Here is a 14,381-nt window from a genome sequence, read left to right as displayed (position 1 = left end):
ACTAATACAAAGAGTTAATGTATGTAATGTATGTAATGTAAGCACATTTTATCTTGTCTTTCCCATGAATCACTCTCCATTTAATCTAATTAACTAAATTGCTGTTTCTTAAAAACAAAAGGGACACAGTTGAGACATGTAGAAGGAATGAAGATAATAATAAAATTATTTCTGCCTGAGCACAAAAGTAGGGGGGCGTTTCCCAAAGATGATGCCACTTACTGGTGTTCATAAATGGGCTGAATTTTACCAGGCTGAGAAGGCAGTCCTGAGGAGAGCATACAAAACGAAACAATGCAAAGCATAAAAGTAGTACGCCTTTTAACATTTTATCCCTTAAATTATTATTTGGGAGATGATATATAGTCCACAGTGGCAGGAATGGGGGGAAGCGTCAGGAGAATACACTAAAAAGGTCAGTTAGAAATAGGATTTGGACAGCTTTGAGACAGGCGAAGGAGTTTGAATATGTTTTTTAATGGCAATGAGAAAATGGAGTAAGGATTCAGTAATAAGAATGGGAAGAGGGAAGAGATCAGGAAAAGACATATCTCCGGTTGAATCAGGAGGGCTTGTTGATTTCATGCATTGAGTTAACAATGGGGAATTGATGATAACCAGCAGTCTCTAGTTTTGTTCCTGTATATACACAACAAAATCAGTTTTGAAAGTAAGGTGGGATACTCTGAGTTTGAGGTCCAGTCTAAGTGAAGATATCTAGGAAGCACAGAGAAACAGATTTTGTAGCAATTGGCATATCAGAAATTAAGTAAAGATATTAATGTGAGTAAAATTATAAAGGAAAAAAAAGAGATAAAGAATAACATAGAAACCTGGGAGAGAGCAGAAATTATTAGATTCAAAACAGTCAGTTGAGGGTGTTCAGAAAAAACAACTAAGAGAAACAGGAATAACAGTTTTAAAAGAGGTCATCAGTGTAATTCTGTCTATATCAAAGGATAAATTTTGAGAAAGAATCATTACATGTTGTAACCAGGGCAGTTCTATTGACCACTAAGGGCAATTTCACTGAAAAGATATATTTAGACATCTGAACACTGAGGAATGACTGAGGGACCAAGGCGGGCAGCAATGGCAGTGAATTTACTCTTTTTAAAAAGATGGTAGTAAATAGAAGGAGAGCAAACTTGGAAGTAAACACGGGGCGAGAATTCTTTCTCTTTTGAAAAAAATTTATTTTGTTTAAGTTTGTTTTATGAGACAAACAATTGGGGTCAAAATTTGAAGAGAAGGAATCCATATGGAGAATATGGAAGCTGTTACAGGACGAGGTTGTTAATAATAGAGCAGAGACACAAAAGAGATGGGGTGAATAAAAAAATGATTTACTTAGACAGGAATAATGGGATAAAAATTGGTAAAGGTATAGTTTGGTATGGTGGATACCAGGAGAAAATTTGAGCAAGCCCACTTTATTCCTTCAACACCAGAAGGTCACTTTTGACAGTGCAGGCTCAAGGATGAATTGAAGCACTTAAGGAAAATGGTAATGGTTCCTGTCAGAAATAGCACAAGGAACTGAGTGGGGATAAAGTTGTCAAGAAAAAATGTTTGTTAAATAGCCAAAAGAAGAAGTGAGCAAAATCGGGTTATTTTACTAGGGTTAAAAGAGAAAGATTATCAGATTTATGGTTGAAATTAGATAGACCCAAAAGAGCAGATAACTCTGAAATATGAGTATGTCAAAAAATCTTAAAAGCCATGTTTCCTTACTTCCCAAATACCCCTAATTGCAAAGAACATCATTAATTAAATGACAACTTTAAGAGATGGAAGAAATTTTAGTTGTGCCTAGCAAAAATCTTTTGTAATCAAAGACTCACTCAGGTTCTACAAATAGTAAAATATATTTGAGAAAATGCATTCATCTCCCTAAAGAGAAAGTCTTCTGTTTGAATCCCTGTGTATAGGCAGACCCACAATATTCACACTAGGATCTTCCTAAGTTTATTTCAATACATAAGTTCTTGCTGATACATAATTTTTCATTCCAATTAAATAAGGTCTTACATAGAGTGAAAGACAAAATGTTGTCATTTCTTCTAACTTAGAATGTCAAGGAAATGTTTCTAAGAAAGGTTTATTTTGAACTCCAGTAATCTGAGACTTATGATCAGGTAGTTACAGCATTAATAGAAAGCTGGTGTTTCAGAACACATAGGGAAAGTCTTAACTGAGCCATTGTCTGAATCTGATTGCAAGGAAAACATTTTACCTGAGTTGGGGGAAAAGCTATTTTAACATACTTCTAAGCAATGATGAATATGAAAACTCATTATGTTCTAATTACATATCCATAGCATCTATTCTTAAGACCATCCTTAAGGGTTCACTACTGGGCAATAACTTTGGTGTCCTAAATTGAGATACTACAGCAAAAACTTCCATAAAAGTTAAAAAGAAATCCTTAAAGTTCTCTGTGAGTGTTTCTGCTCTTTATTTCAGAGGTTCTTACCCCAGATTATTCTTACTAGTAAGAAGATGAGTTCTGCCTGGGCAGCTCAGTGTTTTGAGGAGCCCCATGCAGTCCCAACTCCAGTTCTCCGCCCTGTCCTCCAACCCCAAGGCTCTCAGGTCTGACCAGTAACTCTGGGATAGTCTTAAGACCTTACACCTAGAGTCTCTACATCTCTGTCTTGTCTTTTGGAATTATGCTTCATTTGGACTGTATGTCTCAAATTTTGTTTTCAGAGTAGAGTCTGGGGTCCTCAGGTCAGTCTGTGGATCTGTCTTGTCCTCACAAGACTTTGAGGCTCACTTTGACTCTGAGCTCTATTAAAATGCAATGACTGTTGTATATAAGGGACTCAATTAGTAGTTAATTAACAAATAAATCTAGTCCAGTCCCAGCCAGTAGGGCATCTACTTTTCCAGAGAAGTTTAGATAACTCCTCCCTTTTCTAGACTACCTTGCCCCCTGATACAAAATCAATGTTGCTGTCAGTATCTATAAAAATCACACTGCAATTATATTAGCACTACTTCCTGCCCATTTAGCTTCCAATAACTCCAGAACAGATCTAAGGGTTTTGATGTTTGATGTTGATTAGCAAAAATGGCTGAGTGCCACTTCCAAGGGACAAGGATATCAGTATCCCTAAAAGATCAGAGCTGTTGGTTAGCCCTCCTGCTTGTGCAACCCAAAAGGTAACTATTTGGGATGTAAACTCTGTCTCCTTTTTGCTATCCATGTCCTGAATCACCAATTTAGACCACAATTGAAATCTTTGAAGTTTTTCCAACAAAAATGTCCTGAAAATTTCCAAACAATTCAGTATAAATTAAGTCAGAATGTTAGCATCTTTAATGGACTTTAAATAAAAGTGAAGGGGGTCATGAAACTCAGTGCTCAGAGACTAATGAGTGCTGTGCTTCAAAGAAAATACCTCTCTTCTGATGAGTCTGACAAGAAGCACTGTGATAGGAATCTGTACCTGAATATGCGGTTGGTGAAACAGAATTCAACTGTATTTCTTCCCTGAAGAATGTTATCTCCATCTAGAGCTTAGAAATGTGAGCTCTTCATGGATAATATCTTTTTAAAGAGCACAACAATCAGGGTAAATGTCATCTTCATTAATCATCTTCTCATATCATATAATAGAGTCAACTGCAAAAATTGTATTAAGTCTAATTTCCTGAGGAGATGAGGGAACCATGGAGCTTAAGCAAGTATCAGACCTAAATGTTAACTAAAGCAGGACCTTTTCCTCAAGTGCCTCAGACTGTTATGTTCCTGCAATTTTCTCTTTTTTCCCCTCCCCCACCAGCACTCCCCAAACAGTACATGAAACAACAAAAGCAAGGAGAAAACTGACAATAGACCTTAAATTAAAAAGCTGTTTTAGAGAGAGAAGAGTGGTCTACATATATTCTCTTTCTCAAATAGGACTTCCTCTTCAATCTACCAGAAGTACTATAAATATCAATTTTAAAACAATATATAATAATTCACATATACTCTGATTTTCACAAAAAGAAATTATTCTTGTTCAACCTACTAGACTTATGTAAAACTAAGAAATGGCTCTTCAATCCACTGACAGTGTTTTCATGAACAAAAATACAAATTTTATTTAAACTATTTCACAGTTATCTTTAAATAGCACCAGGACTCTTGTATGTACATTATTGGCTTTTAAGTGAAATGACCAGTTTCCAGTTGAATACTCAATGTAAAATCAATGTAAATATTATCATGAAACAGAATAATATATTGAAAAATGAACAAAACAAAGGTTCAATTTACCATCAGAAAGACCAACTACATACACTCACATACTCATACCCAAAAGCACCAGCAACAAAAATCTTTATACTAGTACAACCAAAAGAAAGTCTGTATCAGATTTAGAAAAATGAGTATATGCATAAAATTATATTTTTGTTTTGCAAACTTTTTCTGTAAAAGACTAGCTAGTAAATATTTTAGGCTTTGTAGGCAATATGCTCTTTCTCAACTAGTCAGTTCTGCACTGTAATGTGAAAGCAGCCATAGACATAGCTACCAAATGATGTGACAATGTTCTAAAAATGTTTACCCACAGAAATAGACAGCAGGCCACATTTAACCTGGGATCACAGCTTGCCTATTCTTGGTTTATACCAGGGCATCCACCCAAATTGTGAGGCAAGTAGTATGCACCTGCTAAAATGTGATTGAATAGATCAGTACAACATGAATAGGACTTCTGAACACATACATACAAACACATTTATTTCAACAGGAAGAAGTTGTCTCCTGTCGTGTAACTAAATAACAACTTTTAGAAATGGAAGTAACCTTAGAAATATCTAAATATTCATTCATTTATTTTACAGATGAGGAAACTGAAGCCAAGAATGTTCAAATGGCAGGGTATATAGTTTTCTTAAAAAAAAAAACAAGAGGAAGAATAACAATGTTACATAGACATTTTTTAAGGAAATATACATACCAATAACCTAAATAAACAATTTTAAAAAGCCAAATAAGACCTCGCTAGTTGTAGTGATAAGAGACAAGAGAAACATTATTGTACTGGGATTTTATTGTTTGTGATAAAGACAAGCACTGACAATGCTTCTCTGTTATTTTTTATTGCTCTCCAATTGCCGTAAACTATATTATTTAGAGAAATTATTTTTTCTAACAAAAATAAACTGAGTTTACATCTGTTATCATAGCAAGCAAAATTGTCAAGCACTGCTGACAGGCAAAGAGGCTGTACTTTGAGTAAGGTAGGAACTCCTAATGTTTACCATCCATGTTCCCATTGCAAGACTTCTTTGGTTATCGGACACATAAGTCGTATTATCTACCATCTGATTGCACTGTTATTTCTCTAAGCAGGGCTGCATATAGAAAGATTGTATAGATATATCTATATACACCAATGAAAAGAAATGTGTTTATATTTCTATTAAATGGTTATTAAGTGAGAAACAATCAGTATAGATAAAATAGTAGGAGAATTTTAAGTAAAACTCACACAGAAAAACAATGCTATCTTGTCATTGCATTGGTGTTTTATGGTGTTTTAAGAAAAAACAAAAGAGGATCTAAAAAATGGTTACTTGGGGTGAAATAAAGCATAGTTCAGTGTTGCTAATAAGCCATCAACTGATGAGAATGAAATTTTGGCTCTTCTCCCAAATAACTATTTTTATTTTTCAGTTTCTTCTTTAAAACATTCCATGTTATAATGTTCATAGGTCATGGAAAGATAGGCAGACCGATGCATTAGAGAAAGTAAGTACACTAAGTTAAAAACAAATATCACTAATTAAGGTTGAGAATATGTGTAAACTGACTTCTAGCCAAGATGGAGGCATAAGACACTTCACCTCCTTGCACAATAAAAAGAAAGATGACAACCAGTTTAGAAACAAAAAACAACCAGAACTTCCAGAAAATCAAACTGTATGGAAGTCTGACAACCAAAGAGTTAAAAAAGAAACATTAGAGACAGGCAGCTAGGGTGGAGAGGATATGTGACAAGGCAGTGGCTCATAGACCAGGTGGTCCCACATTTGCATGTGGATAAAAACTGGGAGAAACAACTGAGGAGTGAGCAATCCCAGCCCAGGACAGACTGCAAAACTCAGGGCTCCACTGCCAAGGAAAATAAAGCGCCATGACCCCTAGCTATAAAAATCTGTGGGGTTACAGTAGTGGAAGAAACTGCCAGTTTCTCAGAAGAAACGTTTGAGGGGTCCATGGGGTCCTAGAACATACACTAGCCCACTCACCTGGGAATCAGCACCAAGGCAATACCTGGAAGGGCGCCATTCACATGTGGGAAACAGGGGAAGTAACTGAAAGTGGGGCGAGAGCTGGGCAAGCTGCATTGTTCCCTCTCTCACCCCTCCCCTGGGTACAGAGCCAAAATGTGGCAAAGCCAGTTGTCCCACCCTGGTGAATACCTAAGGCTCCACCCCTTACAATGTAACAGGTTTGCCAAGACAAAGAAATATGGCCTAAATGAAAGAACAGATCAAAACTTCTGAAAAAGAACTAAGTGATGAGGAGATAGCCAAACTATTCAGAAGCAGAGTTCAAAACACTGCTAATCAGTATGCTCACAGAAATGGTTGAGTATAGGCACAAAATAAAGAAAGAAATGAAGGCTATACAAAGTGAAATAAAAGAAAATATACAGGGAACAAACAGTTCAGGGAAGGAAACTGGGACTGAAATGAACAATTTGGAACAAATGGAAAAAATAAACATTTGGCCAGAACAGAATGAGGAAACAAGAATTCAAAAAAAAATTAGGAGAAGTCTTGGAACCTCAGGGACAACTTTAAATGTACCAACATCTGAATCATGGGGGTACCAAAAGAAAAGGAACAGCAAGAAATTGAAAACTTATTTGAAAAAAATAATGAAAGAAAAATTCCCCAACCTGGTGAAGGAAACAGACATATAAGTCCAGGAAGCTCAGAGAATCCCAAAGAAGTTGGACCCAAAGAGAAACACACTAAGACACATCATAATTAAGTTACCCAAGATTAAAGATAAGGAATCTTAAAAGCTCCAAAAGAAAAGAAGAGAGCTACATACAAAGGAGTTCCCATAAGACTATCAGCTGATTTCTCAAAAGAAAACTTAAAGGCAAGAAGCGGCTTGCAAGAAGTATTCAAAGTTCATGTAAAGCAAGGACCTACATCCAAGCTTACTCTATCCAGCAAAGCTATCATTTAGAATGGAAGGGCAGATAGAGTGCTTCCCAGATAAGGTGAAGTTGAAGGAGTTCATCATCACCAAGGCCTTATTACAGGAAATGTTAAAAGGGACTTCTCTAAGAAAAAGAAGATCAAAACTATGAACAGTAAAATGACAACAAACACAACTATCAACAACTGACCTTAAAAAAAAAAACTAAGCAAACAACTAGAACAGAAACAGAATCATAAAAATGGAGATCATGTGGAGGGTTATCAGCAGGGAGGAGGAGATAGGTTAATAATGTACAGATAAGAGTCCTGATGTTATTTAAAGGGGGAGAATAGGGTATAAGGTACAGGGAATAAGAAGCATAATTGGTAGGTACATATAGACAGAGGGATGTTAAAAACAGTATAGGAAATGGAGAAGCCAATGAACTCATATATATGACCCATGGACATGGACGAAGGGGGATTGCTGGAGGGAATGAGGGTATGTGCGGTGGGGGCAAAGGGGAGAAAAAAAATGCAAAAATTGTAATAGCATAATCAATAAAATACACTTAAAAATAGTATGTGTAAACTTACATAAAAGTGTTTATCTGAAACAGAAGTAATGCTAAGGATAAAGCATCATATTCAGTGGGAATAACAGTGTTTTGCCAGTCAAGGTAAATAACCTTGAACCTAACATTTATTCTTACTGTTCTTCAAGTTTCTAGTTCCTGATATGCAGGTTTGGATTAGATGTTCAGTAGGTTCCTTAGAGGTCTACGAGTTTTAAATGTTTACTTAAACTCAAATTCTCTAATACGATGTCATGGAATAAGGACACATAGCCATTGATCATTTCACATTTATTTTTCATAAGAAAATAAATTTTAACTGGAATAAAATTCAACCAGAGCCTTTATATCACAAACTAAATAACAACTCAACATAACATTTAAAAAGTTTTGAATGAATTAAATCATGTTTGGAGAACTTCCAAAGCCAATTGGTAATGCTTCTCTCGGTAAGGTAACGCATTTTTCTCATTAATGCTGTAAGACAACAAGGGTTGCATGATAATAGAATAAAATCCTATTAGTTCATTCAGGTATTACAATGTCACTGTAGATTAGAATACTGTACTTGGGCTAATAGATCTCTGAAAATGTTTAGCTGATTGAAATAGGTAGTTAAATTCTTTCTCTATAGAAAACTTACTGGTTATGTGCTTGTGTATTCTTGGATTGACAGTTGAAAACCAGCACGAATCTTCCAGAAAGTTTATCTCATGCAGAATTAGTACAAGTTTCTAATCCTTATCAATGTCAATAAAATTCAAAACAGTTAACCAATTCTTCTATCGCTTATAAGTTATTATTTCTAGGGGTCCTTTTACAATTTTATTTAATCATGGGCAGAGTTTTTATTTTTGGGGGGGGCTTGTTTGCTTGTTCAGCAAATATATATTGAATATAAACAATAAATAAATAAATAAATAAATAAATAAATAAAGCAAGCAAGCAAGCAAGCAAGCAAGCAAGCCATATTTATGGTTTTTTATGACTATCACAATGTCCAGAAAACTACTTGGGGGGAAAAAAATCTTCTGGTTAACTAGAGCTAGGCATTTAGTCATGTAATGTTGTTTTTCTTTTTCTTTTCTTGTGATTAAGGTTTTTTTTTCTTTTCCCATTAGATATGCCCTAGGTTAATGCTGAATTCAACTTACTAATATTTGTAAAATATAGGTGGAAAACTATACCTCCATAAAACAGTGCCTGACAGTGTTGAGGACTCTCAGTTTCCAGATATTTGATCCTTTTATCTCCCTGTTTCTGACCTTTGAGCCAAGCCTTTTAGTTTCATAATCCAAATTCCTAGGATATCAGTACTTGAATCCATAGTTCTAGAATATATAGGTACTTATCCCTAAGACTTAAAGAGACAGAAACGGTGGTAATAAAAGCTAATATTAATTGTCTCCCTGCCAGGCACTATGCTGGGCTCTTATACAGTATTTCATATAATCTGACAATCTCCGCATGGAGAAGGAATGATCAGGTCTACGAGTTTTAAATGTTTACTTAAACTTCCCCCCCTAACTATAACTCCCATTTTACAAAAGAGAAAGCTAAGGTTTAAATCGAGCTCAGAACTAGCCAGGTTTAAAACAGCTTACTCTGACACTGAGTTCTATGCTCTTTCAAAGTATTTCAGAAGCACAAAATAGACAATGGGGGGGTTGAGGCGAGCGTATCCAAAGAAAAGTACATAAATGCTCCCTCCTCACCTATGTCCAATAAGGGTGGTAACTGAGTCACTTTTGATGCACACAGCACTGAGGGGCAGACATTTTAGCCATTTCCTAGGCATTATTAAATAAATGATCATTTACAGGCATATTCTTCTGTGCCACCTTTATATAATGTCTTTTATGTTTATTATGGGTAAAGACCAACAATTAATATAAATATAGATTAATATTTTAGGCAGAGTTGTACATTTATCACAGTAAGAAATGTTGAATATTATAAAAGATACAATAAAATGTGAGCTTGAATATTTTTAAATGAATATTAATTGGCCTTGGCTTTCAAATTGACAGAAAAGAATTATGAATAAAGCAGCAAAAAGAACAGAGTTATTGCTAATTATCGCAAAAGATTTTATTCTTGGCTAATTTCACTAAAATCATGTACCATTTGGATTTATCATTTCAATGATCTTTCTGCTTTAGAAAGGAACACATGTATTAAAAAAAGGATGCTTATGATTCTCATTCTCATCAAAAATGACTCTTCCCTCACCATGCTGAAAGGGGCAAAGACTATATTTAAAATAGAAATTTGCACTTACTGAAGTTGAGGATGATTGTCATTTCTGCTGGGAGTCCAAATTTTATTTTTAGTTTGAATAGAATATGTTCAAAGTCCCAGTCTTTCTAATTCATGTATGCAGTAATATCAGTCACTAAGCATAAACAGGAACTGAACAATGGACAACAGACAGTTGGTCTCTCGAACCTAAATAAAAACCACAAAGTTGAATTATATGCATGATCTCATTTCCAAAAATGAACTGGCTTAGAAAAAAAGGACATATGACACATAGAATTAAGCAAAGGAAAGAAAAATAACTCTTCGACACAAATATTCAGTTGGGCAGGAAGGTTGCAGAATCAACCTTCCTGTGTCAAGTCCAAGAGTCAAGTTCCTGTGTGAAGGGAAGGTGTGTGGGCTGCTAGTTCTTTGGCATCTCCATGCCTCCTTCCTTGACTTCGTCCCTGGGATTCTACTATGGATTTTGTGAAATATTTAAAAGGACAAAAACCAAAACCATGGGCTGTGAAGGTAATCAAAACTGGTCAATTCAGGCTCCACTGCTTAGTGAAATTTCACCTGAGGAAATTAATCTCTCCAAAATTCAATTTCCACATCTTTAGACTAGCGATAGTAGTAGTTTACAAGTTGTTGAAAAGATTTTAAATAATTATTTTAAATGTCAAACACTGACATACAGTAGGTGCTCCTGAAATGATCAAAGCAGCTGCTGTTCTTGTTGGTATTAGTAGTAATAATAGTGGTAACAGTAATAGTAGTTAATAGTGGTAGCATTAGTAGTAAACAGCTAGTAACATTATAATACATTCTCTCTTTATTACGTAAAAAAGATGTTTTAGTGGGGCTAAACTAATTATGTTTTTCTCTTTTTCCTCATTGCTATATATGAAAATTATGGTGTCAAAGCCTTGAGTTCTTTCTTTTTAGATGATAATCAAGTTCCCTCAGTCTAACTCAAAAACTAATGACTTAACCTCATAGAGATCATTTCTAGTTACTGTGTCCTGTGTAATATGCTGCTCAAGCCAGTTCTTCCATTAGTGGCAGATGGTCTGTTCCATGTTCTAACCCAGCTGGGAACACACTCAATTCACTCTTCATCTGATACAATGATAGTGATTAAAACAAAGAAAATTCTCAATACACATTACTGCAAAGGGGACTTTTTTTAAATAGTGGACAACACATTAGGGTATTTAAGGTTTGTTCCTAACAAGATTGAAAATCTGTTCTCTGCCTTTGCAAAAATGTAATAGGCAGCATTCACCACTAAATTAGAAACAATCTGTCTGACTTTTTGAATACATAGCTTCCCACTTTTTCTTTATAACTGCTTGTTTCTTTCTGAATTAAGAGATCAAATTGGAGGATCTCAAAGAGGCATCCCCCTTAGTTTCCTGTGTGTGGTCTTAGTTTAAGTTTATGTCACCTGATGCTATGAAGAATACCTGCCTCTTTAGAGACTAGAAAGATAACAGCACAGCTTCACAATACTACTTACACCTGTGGTTGGCTTTCTATGAAGGAAGATGGATAGCTCTGTCTTGCAAACTCTTCTATTGTACCTTGTGGATGGATTATTTGGTTCTACGTGTTTTATTTCCCTCAGTCTGTGATTCCATTAAGGTGAGTGTTTCTCAAACCAGGGCTCCAGAATTCTCTGTATCAAACTAAGATGGGGTTAATTTTGCTCCCATGGAACATGTTGCAATGTCAAGAATTATTTTTGACTGTCACCACTTGGAGAATGCCACTGGCATCTAGTAAGTAGAGGCCCAGGATGCTGTTTAACATTCTCCAACATTCTATGACGAAGAATTATCTAACCACAAATGTCAATAGAGACCCTATTAAGAAAACTTGAGGAGAATCAAGGTGTTGGAGGAGTGAGCAGAAGTCACACTGCCCTCCTCCCAGGACCAATCTGGAATTACAAATAAATTGTGGAGAAATCACCTGGAACAAACAACTGAACAATAGCAAGAGAGGAGTCTTATAACCTCAAACAGACAGAAGAATCAGCTTTAGCATAACCTAAATGTTAAGGAGTGCCATAGAGATTTGAGAAGGCAGGTGGGGCACCCACAGGCCGCAGCACCAGAAGGATATTGAAACAGCCAGTTGGATCCCCAAACCACGACCACTCTACCCAGCAGGGCTCTCAATTAAAATGGAAGGCAAAATAAGGAGTTTCCCAGGCAAAAGAAGACTAAAAGAATACACCTTCACCAAACCAGCATTGCAAGATATGCTAAAAGGACTGCTTCAAGAAGATGAAGAAAGAATCTACGAATACCCAGTTCCTTTCACAGTCACCAATATTTGATATTACCAATATTTTTAATACTTATTAATGTGATTGTTACAATGAGGTGTTAATTGTTACTTTATTAGTTGTTAAAACTAAGGCTGTTTCTCTATATTTCTTGCCTATCTCTATTATTTTTAAAAAGCTTTAAGTGAATTTTTCATATTCTTTATCCATTTTTTGATTAAATGTTTGTAGAATTTTTTCCCTAAAAACAAAAAAAACCATTAACTCTTTTTTAGATGTGCTGCAAATACTTTCCTATTCTATTACTTGTCCTTTAATTTTTTATATGAATATTACTATATAGTCTTAAATGTTTAATACAGTCGTATTGTTGATATATTACCTTATAGTTTCTGGGTTTGAATATTTTATTTCAGGGTAAGAAAAATATTATTTTGCATTTCCTTCTTAAACTCCTTAGATTTTACATATTGATTTTTAACTCACCTGGATATTGTTTGTATAATGTGTGAAATAGGGTTCTATATTTGTTTCATTTCAAGTAATAGTGGTCCATACACCTTATTCATTGAATAAGCCTTATTTTCCCCATTGATTTGAAATGTCAATTTAATCATACATTACACTGTTAGACAGATATATATGTTTGTTTCTAGAATGCTCATTTTATTTCATTGATCTACTTGATTATTCCTGTGCTGGTGTCATGTTGGTTTAATTGCTGAGAATTTGTAATGGCATTTAATTTTTTTTAATATTTTATCATGGATTTTGACATTTAAAAAATAAATAAAATCAATCTGCATTTAAACAAAAAAAAAAGAAGAAGGAAGGAAGGAAGAAATTTCTACCTGTTGCGACAACAATGGATGGAACTGGAGAATATTATGCTAAGTGAAATAAACCAGTTGGTGAAAGACAAATACCGTATGATCTCACCTATAAGTGGAATTTATTCAACAAAATAAGCTAACAAACAAAGTAAACCACAGGCATGGAAACATGGAGCAGACTGAAAGTGACCAGAGGGGATGGAGAAGGAGGACAAGGGTGGAAAGAAGGAGAAGAGACTAAAGAAAGAACACATATGAATGACCCATGGACGTGGACAACAGAGTGGGAATTGACTGTGGGAGCAGGGGGGATGGGGCGGGATGGGTGGAGGAGGGCAAAGGGGGAAGTATTGAGACAACTGTAACAGAATATACATGATTTAAAAACAAAAAATTTAAAAAAGAAAACTTGCAAAAAAGGAAGCAATGAATATTTTAATCTATTGTCAATAACTTTTAAAAGCTCAATAAAATGTGTTTATTTAAAATCATAATTTACAATCTAACCAAAATTTAAAATTTATTTTTGGTTGAATTTGTAATAAGTCAGTGTGGTATATCTTATTGCATGCTCATGAAGACCTCTAATGGGCACCAGTGTTTTATTATAACATTTAATAAAAATGGGTTATTATTAATAAATGCAAATTGAGTTAAAATCTTTTTTCAAAACAAAGTCAATAAAGGAATTAACAGATGAAGGCAATACTTGCTGCTGATGAAGTTGAAAACCATTGATACAGGTCTTAGTTATCTCAAAAGAATGTTTAGTCTTACATAAAAAATAGTCCTTTTTCCTAAAAAGGATAATTTCAAAATTTCTCCTTTTTTCTATCTTGACTTTCATGATAGTTTCACATATTAGTTCATGCTCTGTAGTTTCAGTTTGAGTCTTCCTCTCCCTGATTGCTTTTTACTGAATGTTTGGGTCTCTTAATGGAACATTCAAACTTGAAAGCATTTTCTTAGTTCTAAGTAGGAAAATAATTTTCTTGGCCCAATTATTCTGCTCTCCTATATTTCTTTCACTAAAGTTTTCAACTGGAATGCCTTTTTACTTTCTTTTGATTAGTTTCCTCCTCCATCCTCCCACAGTTTGAATTTATTATTTCTATCTATAAGAACCACTGTGACCTAGGTCAACAGCAATCTTTCCCTGACTATGAAAGTTTCCTTATATCTCCACTTGCTTTGATATATCAGGCAGGCAAAAAGCAGTGGGAATGGTAAGGACAGTTGATCCAGTTGTAACACTCATACACGTCCAGAAGC

This window comes from Pteronotus mesoamericanus, unplaced genomic scaffold, assembly GCF_021234165.1.
Source record: "Pteronotus mesoamericanus isolate MK-2021 breed Mesoamerican mustached bat unplaced genomic scaffold, CSHL_Meso_final contig_56, whole genome shotgun sequence".
NCBI classification, from domain to species: domain Eukaryota; kingdom Metazoa; phylum Chordata; class Mammalia; order Chiroptera; family Mormoopidae; genus Pteronotus; species Pteronotus mesoamericanus.
The sequence above is the reverse complement of the archived record's forward strand: the minus strand, read 5'-3'. Positions refer to the sequence as shown.